Source organism: Papaver somniferum, chromosome 8 (genome assembly GCF_003573695.1).
Source record: "Papaver somniferum cultivar HN1 chromosome 8, ASM357369v1, whole genome shotgun sequence".
In the NCBI taxonomy this organism is placed as follows: Eukaryota; Viridiplantae; Streptophyta; class Magnoliopsida; order Ranunculales; family Papaveraceae; genus Papaver; species Papaver somniferum.
Genome location: NC_039365.1, coordinates 9,109,847 through 9,120,821, shown reverse-complemented (window position 1 = coordinate 9,120,821; position 10,975 = coordinate 9,109,847).

The window sequence follows — 10,975 nt, the reverse complement described above, 5'->3', positions numbered from 1 at the left end:
CCGGCGGTGACATGCTGCTGACCGGCGTCGGCCTTCACCTGAGAAGATGACTTGATGTCATCATGACGTCATCAGCTGACGTGACCAGCGGCTGAATTAACGGCGTTTAGATGAGGGGTTCTGATTCGCTGATAGCTGACGCCGTTAGTAACGGCTCTAACTGTAATGGAAGATGCTGACGTCGTTAGCGGTGACTGTTGAAGACGTTCAACTGTCGTCATCATTGCTGACATTACGCTGACGTCACTCTCATCTAACGTCATGATAACATTTCTGTTTGACTGGTCAGCTTACTGTGGTCCCTTGCATGCGTGGCAGCTGCTAATTAGATGACAATGCTGACGTGGAACTACTGACTGGACTGCATTGTTGACGTGTCTTCGATGGTTTGCCAGGCCCTGTGACGTGGCACCTTGTTGACGTGGAACCTTGCTGATGTAGCTGTTTTGCTGATGTGGCAGTCGCGAGTTGGTCATCCCTTGTGACGCGGCATATGCTGACGTGGCTTACTGATGCTTTGGATCTCGTTTACTGGATAAAGAGCTGACTGGACCATCGCTGACTGGATCCTATTGATGACGTGGCGGTCGATGACTGGAACAGTTGTTGACGTGGCATCTTTGTTGTCGATGTGGTGTTGATGACTAGACCACATGCAGACGGGTCCGAACGCTGACGTGGCGGTTACTGGCCGGACCTTCTTGATAACGTGTCCAAGTTGACGTGTCAGAAACTGATGACGTGGCGACTTCTCGATATACATGTTTACTGGCGTGGCACCGTACTCGCTGACGTGGCAGTTGTCCGTTGGCTAGGATGCTGACGTGGAATAATACTCGACCATTTTGATGACATGGCATACACTGACAGGACAAGATTGATGACGTGGAAGATGCTGATTAGGCCGAGTTTCTGACGTGTCAGATGATGTGGGTGAACATTCATTAACGAGGGTGAACGAAACCTTCAAAAGTGGGTGAACAACTTTAAAACGGGTGAACGAAACCTCCAAAAGTTGTCGTCGGCTTTTTTCTGTATTTGAAACTTTTCGCAACGTTTTTTATGAACTGTGGTCTTTCCTTTGAAAATTCTTGCAACAATTTTTGACTGTTATCTTTTGTTCGAACATTTCGCAACAGTTATCTGAACTGTTATCTTTTCTCGTCTGTTGTAATAATCTCCTTGAAATTTTAGCAACGGTTTATTGGGTACTGTTGTCGTTTCTCTCGGACCTTCCACCACTATTTTTCAACACTTTTGTGGTATTTTCTGGAACTTATCTCTTGGATTTTCAAGCGCCTAAAGATGTAGATAACTTGACAACCTTGCGATTATGACAGTAGTGATTTCGACATACAACAAACTCGAACATGTAGATATTGCATTATTTGGGAAGCAAGTTTTCCGAACTTCGGACTTGAACATGCTGCGTATCGAATAACCAATTGTTTGAGGGTGAAAATGATTTCTGCTGATTTTGGTAATTTCGGGTGTGTGGGTGAGAAACGAGTTTAAACCTTAAACAATATACTGCAAGGGAGTACTTTAGATTTGAGAGATCAATCTATACAAATCCGGCCTAAACCAAGGAATGGCCGTTCCAGACTTGCTTTGGTCACAAAGTGAAGGAGAAGGGTTGGTTTTGGGGAGGGAAGCAAAGAGAGTGTTAAGACCAGAATAGTTGATTCAAGAAGAGTAGTTGTTTCACGACTTGTATCAGAAAGTGGGAAGCTAACAGATGGAAAGCTAGCAAATATTTTCTGAGTGTTGTATCCTCCTGACCTGAACTTGTTGTTCGGTGGAAATAGGTAATGCCTATTTATACCAGTCGAAGTGAAACGTACTATGGTCTCATTAAGAAATGGAAAACGGGTTATTAAATGGGAGAAGGTGTTAACCGGTAACGCCTGGAATTGATGTTACATAAAAGAAAGCGTTTCACCATTACTACCTGTATTTACTAACCGCCCCATCCTTATGACACTGTCTTATAACGGGCGTAGTGTACGCCGCACGCTGTAAACCGTCAAACCAATACCCAATGAGCATCCCCCAGTTTGTCACATGTGTTGATGTCTCGAGCATTTTCGTGGAAAACATGTAGCATGTTGTTGTTGTCTGGCAAGTTGAGCTTGAGAGACTTGCCGACTCGGTGGTGACCTTCGACGGTCGAGATTTTGCATCTTAAGAGGAAAGGTAGCCGTTGATTATTGTAACCCTTCGTTTGGTATCCAGTTTCATGAAATCTTGATAAGTATGGATTTAATATGGCCTAGTTTAGGCGCGGCCAAAAGTTAGGGTTTTGGCTTTGTTTAGGCGCGACCAAACTAGGGCCAAAGGTTTCCATGCGTTAGCTGGTAACCTTGGACGGCTAAGATCTGCATCTTAGATGAAAAAGTGGTTGTTGATTGTTGCAAGCCTTCGTTTGGGTAGCCGCTGGCATGAAAGCATGATCAATATGGATTTAATATGGCCTAGTTTAGGAGCGGCCAAAAGTTAGGGTTTTGGCTTTGTTTAGGCGCGACCAAACTAGGGCCAAAGGTTGCCATGCGTTAGCTGGTAACCTTGGACGGCTAAGATCTGCATCTTAGATGAAAAAGTGGCCGTTGATCATCGCACGCCTTCGTTTTGGTAGCCGCATATGGAAGGCCGGCATGGTATGGCGCGGCAAGGTGGTTGGCATGCCATTGGCACATGTGGCATGGCATGCCTTGGCGCGGTTTGGAGTGGCCAAAACTAGGTTTTGGGCCAAAGGTTAACATCCGTTGTTTGGCGACCTTGGACGGCTAAGATTTGCATCTAAGATGGAAGGATGGCCATTGATCATCGGACGCCTTCGTTTTGGTAGCCGCATAGGGAAGTCCGGCATGGTATGGCGCGGCGAGGTGGTTGGCATGCCATTGGCACATGTGGCATGGCATGCCTTGGCGTGGAGGTGCTGCTGGCATGGATGGCATGCCTTGGCCCGGAGGTGCGGCTGGCATGGTTGGCATGCCTTGGTGCGGAGGTGTGGCTGGCATGGCATGCCATTGGCGCAGTGGTGCGGCTGACATGGCTGGCATGCCTTGGCGCGGAGGTGCGGCTGGCATGGTTGGCATGCCTTGACGCGGAGATTTGGCTGGCATGGTTGGCATGCCTTGGCGTGGAGATGTGGCTGGCATGGTTGACATGCCTTGGCGCGGTAGCATGATAATTAGGGTTTGTCATAGATGATGTCAGTCAGTGTTAAGGGTTCTGCCGTGGAACATGACCCATGTAAAAAAAAAGAAGGGTACCTCGGTAATTCTTACGTAGGCATGCTGATTGATTCAATAAATGTGCTAATGGTTATAGTGACGTCATGTCAGATGTACAATTTTACGATATTGACCCTAAGCTAAAAACCACCATCAACATTAAGTCCCCTGCTTAGCTCGGAACAGGAGCATTGTTGCAAGGTAAGCATAAGATGGTGACAGGCGATGACAAAAATCGAAACGACAGGTCGTGAAAAGATGGTCAGGAAGGTCCGAATAACCTTTTTTGAGAGGTAAGGAGAGTTCATGATCCACGTGTTTGGCGTCCTTGCATAGATTCTATTTGTGACGTAGACCGTGAAGTGGTGAGATGAAGATCGTCGGCTTAGTCTGGACATGCATCACCTAAGATGGGTTGGGAAACATCGAGACGCTGGCTTGGCGAGTTGTTGGTGTTTGTGCGGTTTCGAAGGGGGCCGCAGGCATTGCGTTGGCTTGGGCTCGGTATGGCGCAAGTGTGGGAATGGGCTTGGTCGATGGCTTGGAGTGGCAAGCATGACGTGGATGGTGGTGCAAGGCGTGCGCGGACGGCTTGGCATGGTGGGGCCAAGGCATGGAGCGGTTCTGGCAAGGAAAGCATGGCGCGGACGGTGGTGCAAGGAATAACGCGGTTTGGCAAGCCAAGCATAGCGCGGACGGATTTGCACGGTGGTGGCTTGTCTTTGCAGGCATGGTTGCCTCCTTTCCTTATTTGACTCACATAGGAAGTCATTTCCTTATTCAGAACCCAGCAAGTGTTATTCCCGTAGAAAGGGAGCGTTATTCCTTCTCTTCATGTCACCTTGTCGGTTTTTTTTTTTTTCAAGTATCGGTGCTGGCGGGATAGAAGTAACAACGTGGGAAAGCGTGTCTTAAACATGTGCTTCCACGTTTTTTCACCAAACCCTAATTCACCTCACTTCCAGGCATTTCCTCATGTTCGCTGGTAGAAAACGGTTTCATTAGAATCTGATGTCACGCCTCAATCCGCAGCTATTAGGAGGTTTTCCTTTTCGGGACCTCATCGCTCTGCTGGATATAAGAGATGATCTTGAATCCTTCATTTGCACAGGTTGTCCTGAAGTCGTGTCTATCCTCTATCCTTTCTCTGGTTTTTTAGCGCATAATGGGATCTTCCAGTGACAGACGTGCCTCCAAATCTTTGGGGATAAACTTTGGAATCGGCGAAAACCAGTCTTCTTCTCATGGGGAGGCGTTGAATAGAATTGAATCTCTGTTCCGTGAAGATGGCGAAATTATTCGAGACATATCTTTGGAGGAAGAACGGGAAGGCGGCGAAGCATCCCAGTGCGTGGGGAGGCTTCGGTGCAACAAAACCTCTTCACAACCCACCGTTAGAGCGGGAAAATTTGCTTCTCATTTAAAACGGCGAAAGACCGAGTTTGTGAAATTTTTAGGGGATAATCAACGTAGCTCCCTGTCCAGGACGGTGTCATAACCCTTGGTTCTGATGTAAATGAATCGGGAAATTCTCCTCGAAAGGTCGCTGAGAAGAATTCCAAGGAAGATGATGATGCTGCGGTCGATGAAACTGAAACAACTTTCGGAGTAGACGACGAAAATGTTGTCTGTGACATTGGGGAAGTCGTGGTGGCATATGCTGGTTCGGTTGTCGAGGCGGATGTCGGTAAAGAGACGGATGTTGTTGCTGCTGAGACGACTTCCGAGTGGGATGTTGAGGCTGCTATTGTTGATGTGGCTTCCGGATGGAATCTTCGCTTCCCGAAAGGCTGTTGGGCAAAGTGTTTGAAAGAGATCGGACCGAGGCATTGGCGATTCGCGCATTAACTTTCAATGACTAGAGTCTCCATTTTTATTGTTTCTATTCGTCGCTTAGTTGTCCTGATGTTTTGCAGACTTTTTTTTTTACCTTCCTTGTATTCGTGGAGAAGTTAGGGTTTCTTCAATTAGCATCCCGCTTGCGGTTTCTATCTTTGAATAAAACTTCTCATTTTGAAAGACCCAAGTCTTCCATTAGAATGAGTTGATGTTTCTGGTTGTGATTGGATGGTTAATGGGTTCTCCATGATTTGGGATTTATTTGGTGTATGTTTTTTTTTTTTTTCTGAGATTCGAAAAACTCATTCGGAAAGAAAGGTATGCTGTTGAATAAAAACGAAACCCTAATGAAGAATACAAACGGTGCATTCATCTCGGGGAAATACAAATATCAAGTGGAAAGAGAAATTGCTGAAGAAAATACCAAAGGGAGAGTGATGAAGAGAGTAGTATATCGTTTTAGGGATTGAAGGTCTTGATCCATCGTGAGTGAATTATCACACCTCCCAGCTTGTCTGTGTTGATGAGCTTGCAGTAACCCCCAGAAGGACGTCTACCACCAGATATGGCTCATCTTCTTTTTCCTTGGGTGAATCGGTCCGAACAGGTATCTTCACTGTCATCTTCCCGACTTGAAACGAGTTCGCTTTGACCACCATATCTCTGATTTGAAACGAGTTCGGGTGTTGTGTAACCGCTTGAATCCTGGTCTCGTCGGTTTCGATTGTAGCTTCCAAATTCTTTGCAACGCGTTTGAATGGCCCAGCGCCCCACTCACATCTCTTGACAGCGTCCGAGCCAGTAATCGCACTGAGTCCCCATGACGGAATAGGAGAAGAAATGACTGGTTGTAGAGAAGATCGTTCGGCCAAACTTACTTGCGTTTGGAACCTATGAGTTACTGCCGACGGGTCTTCTCCAGGTGACCGAGTTCCATCGGTAGCTCGTCGATGCGACAGCAGGTGGGACGGTTTGTTGGATATTCTTTCGGGCGTTGACATCGGTAGAGAGGATGTTCCAATTTCGTCTTGTTGTCGAGTACCCACAAGTGCCCCAATATCATGTCGTAACCTAGTTCTTTGACAATGTGGAATTTGATATGCGTTATAGTGTCTCCCATCCTGATATCGAGGTTAATGTAGCCGTACGCGTTCAAGGATTCCCCTCCCGGGGTCTCAATCACGTATGGGGAATGGGTAGCCTCTTGTTCCGTAAATCCCGCAGCTTTCAGAGTCTTGAAGGTAACAATGTTGAAGTCAGAGGACACGTCGATTAGCGTGTCGTCGAATTCAATACCTCTTAAATAGGACGTGATCAGCAATTCCCAGTTGTCTTTTTCGATTCCGCTTCCTGAGAGAGCTTGGGCTCTTGGCGTGGCTTCCGTAGTGGGAAAAAGCCGTTTTCCCGACATGACACGATTGAGAGCCGTGAAGATATCTTGGCGCTGTACCTTGGAAAGGTAGAGAATTTCGCATAGGTGTTGTATCATGGATTGTACATTCTCGTGCACGGAGTCTCCAGAGACTCCACAATTCCTCACCGGAAGTGGGTCTCGATGTACTCCCTCGTTTCTTAGCTGAAGTTCCTCTGCCTCTATCTTTTCTTATTCTGTTGCAATCACTGGTTGGGTGATGAACAAATCTGTGGTAGTGGCAGTATTTGGGGTTTGCCATCTCGGCCTCAGTAGGTGGGCGTCTGGGAGATGGTAGTCTGATAACATCATCTTGAATCCATGCTTCTAAGAGATCGATCACCTCCTCAATGGGAAACGGGAAATCCAGGGCATTTCCTCAGCTTCGTGATGACGCATGAGAGCTTTAGCGGCGGCATTCCATGGCGAAGTTGCTCGTCGTGCTGGTGCTTCGCGTTTAGGCTGCTGATATGCAACTGGGGCCTTACTTTTTCCTCCGTCGTTTACTACGCTCACAGAGGAGGGACCAGCGTTGTACCGCTTGTTGATGAGACGTCTATTCCCGCGAGTTTCACGTACGTCTTCGGCTCTAGTTTGTCTAGCCCTTTCTAATAATGCTGGTGCTGTCGTTTCTGATCGCCTGGCAGCTTCATGGAGCTCAGAGAATGTCTGGAAACGCAGGTTCTCTAGCAAGGCGCGGTAAATGGGAGCCATACCGTTGATGCATGAATTCACCAGTTGTTGTTCGGTCACGTTTGGGTCATGACACTCTAGTGCTTGAACCCTGAATCTCTTGACAAAATCATTTGGATGTTCATTGTCCCGTTGATACATCCTTCCTAGGTCCGAGAAGGTAACTTGTTCAGACACAAAGAAGTACTTTTTGTAAAATGCGGTAACCATGCCACCCAAGTTGGAGATGCTGTTTAGCGCGATGTTGTTGTACCATGTGTATGCTCTTCCGGTAAGCGATTTCGAAAACTCCCTTAAACGAAGAACATGATTGTATTCATGTTCTCCTATGGACTCCAAGAATCGAGAGACATGCTCACGTGCATTTCCGGTGCCATCGTACATGGTGATTGAGGCGAGGAGTATCCTCTTGGAAGAGGAATTCTTTGTATTTCAAGTGGGTAAGGAGGTTGATGCTGATGCATGTCTATTTCATCATTCTTGATTCGATTCCGGAGAAGTTGCTCCAGATACTGTCGTGTGACAAAATTCGATGGTTGATTTCTTTCCAATGGGGTTCTGGCACGAATCTCCTCGTCCGCTGAGATGCGTTCCGTCGAGGTGATGGCGCCAGGGGTGTTGGAGGCGTCTCTCATTGGCTCTGGAGGGCGTGACTCCCGCGGCAGCCGTTCTGTCAGGGCTTTGAGAAAAACAAGTACTTCTTTCTGTGTCGAGACCATGTTATTCTGGGCTCTAGCGAGAACTTCCTGTCGTTCCATCAAATTAGCGATGGCGATATAGGGTCGGCTTCCTCTGGTTCCTCCGGTTTCTCATCCCGTTGGTGGGTAATCGGAGTCTTAGTGGCGGTTGGAGGCGCCATGCTTGGCGAAGCGTTAGGAGCGGTAGCGGCAGCTCTAGCCCTGGTGATTGGCGGCATAACGCCTGAAGGAACGCTCTCAGTACTGCCAGTATTAGCAAGTTACGCAGGAACATTAGAGGCGGCAGCGGCTCTGGCCCTGGTGATTGGTGATGTTACACCTGAAGGAGTGCTTTCGGTGCTACTGGGGTCAGTAGGCGGCGTAGTGATGCCATTGGAAGTAGCGTTAACACCAGGGACAAATTCTGCGTTGGTGTACTCGGCGGCTGATCCGGATCTGAGTTCCACCATGTTGGAGTTGGAAGTGAAAGGTGATATCGGAAAATTGGAAGTTGATATTGCAACTGAGAGATTGATCTCCCACTATGATCGCTAATTGTTTGAGGGTGAAACCGATTTCTGCTGATTTTGGTAATTTCGGGTGTGTCGGTGAGAAACGAGTTTAAACCCTAAACAATGTACTGCAAGGGAGTACTTTAGATTCGAGAGATCAATCTGTACAAGTCCTGCCTAAACCAAGAAATGGCCGTTCCAGACTTTCTTCGGTCACAAAGTGAAGGAGAAGGGTTGGTTTTCGGGAGGGAATCGAAGAGAGTGTTGTGATCAGAATAGTTGAATCTGGAAGAGTAGTTGTTTCACGGATTGTATCAGAAAGTGGGAAGCTAATAGATGGAAAGCTAGCAAATATTTTCTGAGTGTTGTCTCCTCCTGACCTGAACTTTTTGTTCGGTGGAAATAGGTAATGCCTATTCATACCAGTCGAAGTGAAACGAACTCTGGTATCATTAAGAAATGGAAAACGGGTGAGTAAATGGGAGGAGGTGGTAACCGGTAACGCCTGGAATTGATGTTCCATAAAAGAAAGTGTTTCACCATTACTCCCTGTATTTACTAACCGCCTCATCCTTATGACACTGTCTTATAACGGGCGTAGTGTACGCCGCACGCTGTAAACCGCCAAACCAATACCCAATGAGCATCCCCCATTTTTTGACATGTGTTGATGTCTCGAGCGTTTTCGTGGAAAACATGTAGCATGTTGTTGTTGTCTGGAAAGTTGAGCTTGGGAGACTTGCCGACTCGGTGGTGACCTTCGACGGTCGAGATTTTGCATCTTAAGAGGAAAGGTAGCCGTTGATTATTGTAACCCTTCGTTTGGTAGCCAGTGGCATGAAAGCATGATCGGTATGGCTTTAATATGGCCTAGTTTAGGCGCGGCCAAAAGTTAGGGTTTTGGCTTTGTTTAGGCGCGACCAAACTAGGGCCAAAGGTTGTCATGCGTTAGCTGGTAACCTTTGACAGCTAAGATCTGCATCTTAGATGAAAAAATGGTCGTTGATTGTTGCAGGCCTTCGTTTTGGTAGCCAGTGGCATCAAAGCATGATCAATATGGCTTTAATATGGCCTAGTTTAGGAGCGGCCAAAAGTTAGGATTTTGGATTTGTTTAGGCGCGACCAAACTAGGGCCAAAGGTAGACATGCGTTAGCTGGTAACCTTGGACGGCTAAGATCTGCATCTTAGATGAAAAAGTGGTCGTTGATTGTTGCAGGCCTTCGTTTTGGTAGCCGCTGGCATGAAAGCATGATCAGTGTGACTTTAATATGGCTTAGTGTAGGAGCGGTCAAAAGTTAGGTTTTGCTTTGTTTAGGCGCGACCAAACTAGGGCCAAAGGTTGTCATGCGTTAGCTGGTAACCTTGGACGGCTAAGATCTGCATCTTAGATGAAAAAATAGTCATTGATTGTTGCAGGCCTTCGTTTTGGTAGCCGCACAGGGAAGGCCGGCATGGTATGGAGTGGCAAGGTGGTTGGCATGCCATTGGCACATGTGGCATGGCATGGCATGCCTTGGCGCGGTTTGGCATGACCAAAACTAGGGTTTTGGACCAACGGTTACCATGCATTTTTTGGCGACCTTGGACAACTAAGATTTGCATCTAAGATGGAAGGGTGGTCGTTGATCATCGCACGCCTTCGTTTTGGTATCCTCATTGGGAAGTCCGACATGGTATGGCGCAGCAAGGTGGTTGGCATGCCATTGGCATGCCTTGGCGCGGTTTGGCGTGGCCAAAACTAGGGTTTTGGGCAAAAGGTTACCATGCGTTGTTTGGCGACCTTGGAGGCTAAGATTTGCATCTAAGATGGAGGGGTGGCTGTTGATCATCGCAGGCCTTCGTTTTGGTAGCAGCATAGGGAAGGCCGGCATGGTATGACGCGACAAGGTGGTTGGCATGCCATTGGCACATGTGGCATGGCATTCCTTGGCGCGGAGGTGTGGATGACATGGCATGCCATTGGCGCATTGGTGCGGCTGGCATGGTTGGCATGTCATTGGCACATGTGGTGCGGCTGGCATGGTTGCATGCCTTGGCGCGAAAGTGCGGCTGGCATGGCATGCCATTGGCACAGTGGTGCGGCTGGCATGGTTGGCATGCCTTGGCGCGGAGGTGCGGCTTGCATGGCATGCCATTGGCACAGTGGTGCGGCTGGCATGGTTGGCATGCCTTGGCGCGGAGATGTGGCTGGCATGGTATGCCATTGGCACAGTGGTGCGGCTAGCATGGTTGGCATGCCTTGGCGCGGAGATGTGGCTGGAATGGATTGCCATTGGCACAGTGGTGCGGCTGGCATGGTTGGCATGCCTTGGCGCGGTAGCATGAGAATTAGGGTTTGGCATAGATGATGTCAGTCAGTGTTAAGGGTTCTGTCGTGGAACATGACCCATGTTAAAAAAAAAAGGGTACCCCGGTAATTCTTACGTAAGCATGCTGATTGATTCAATAAATGTGTTAATGGTCATAGTGACGTCATGTCAGATGTACAATTTTACGATTTTGACCCTAAGCTAAAAACCACCGTCAACACTTATCAACAATTTTAACGATCTTTGCAGAGAGTCAGCTTTGGTGGCTTCCGACTGCGAAGCTGGACTATAGCAGTT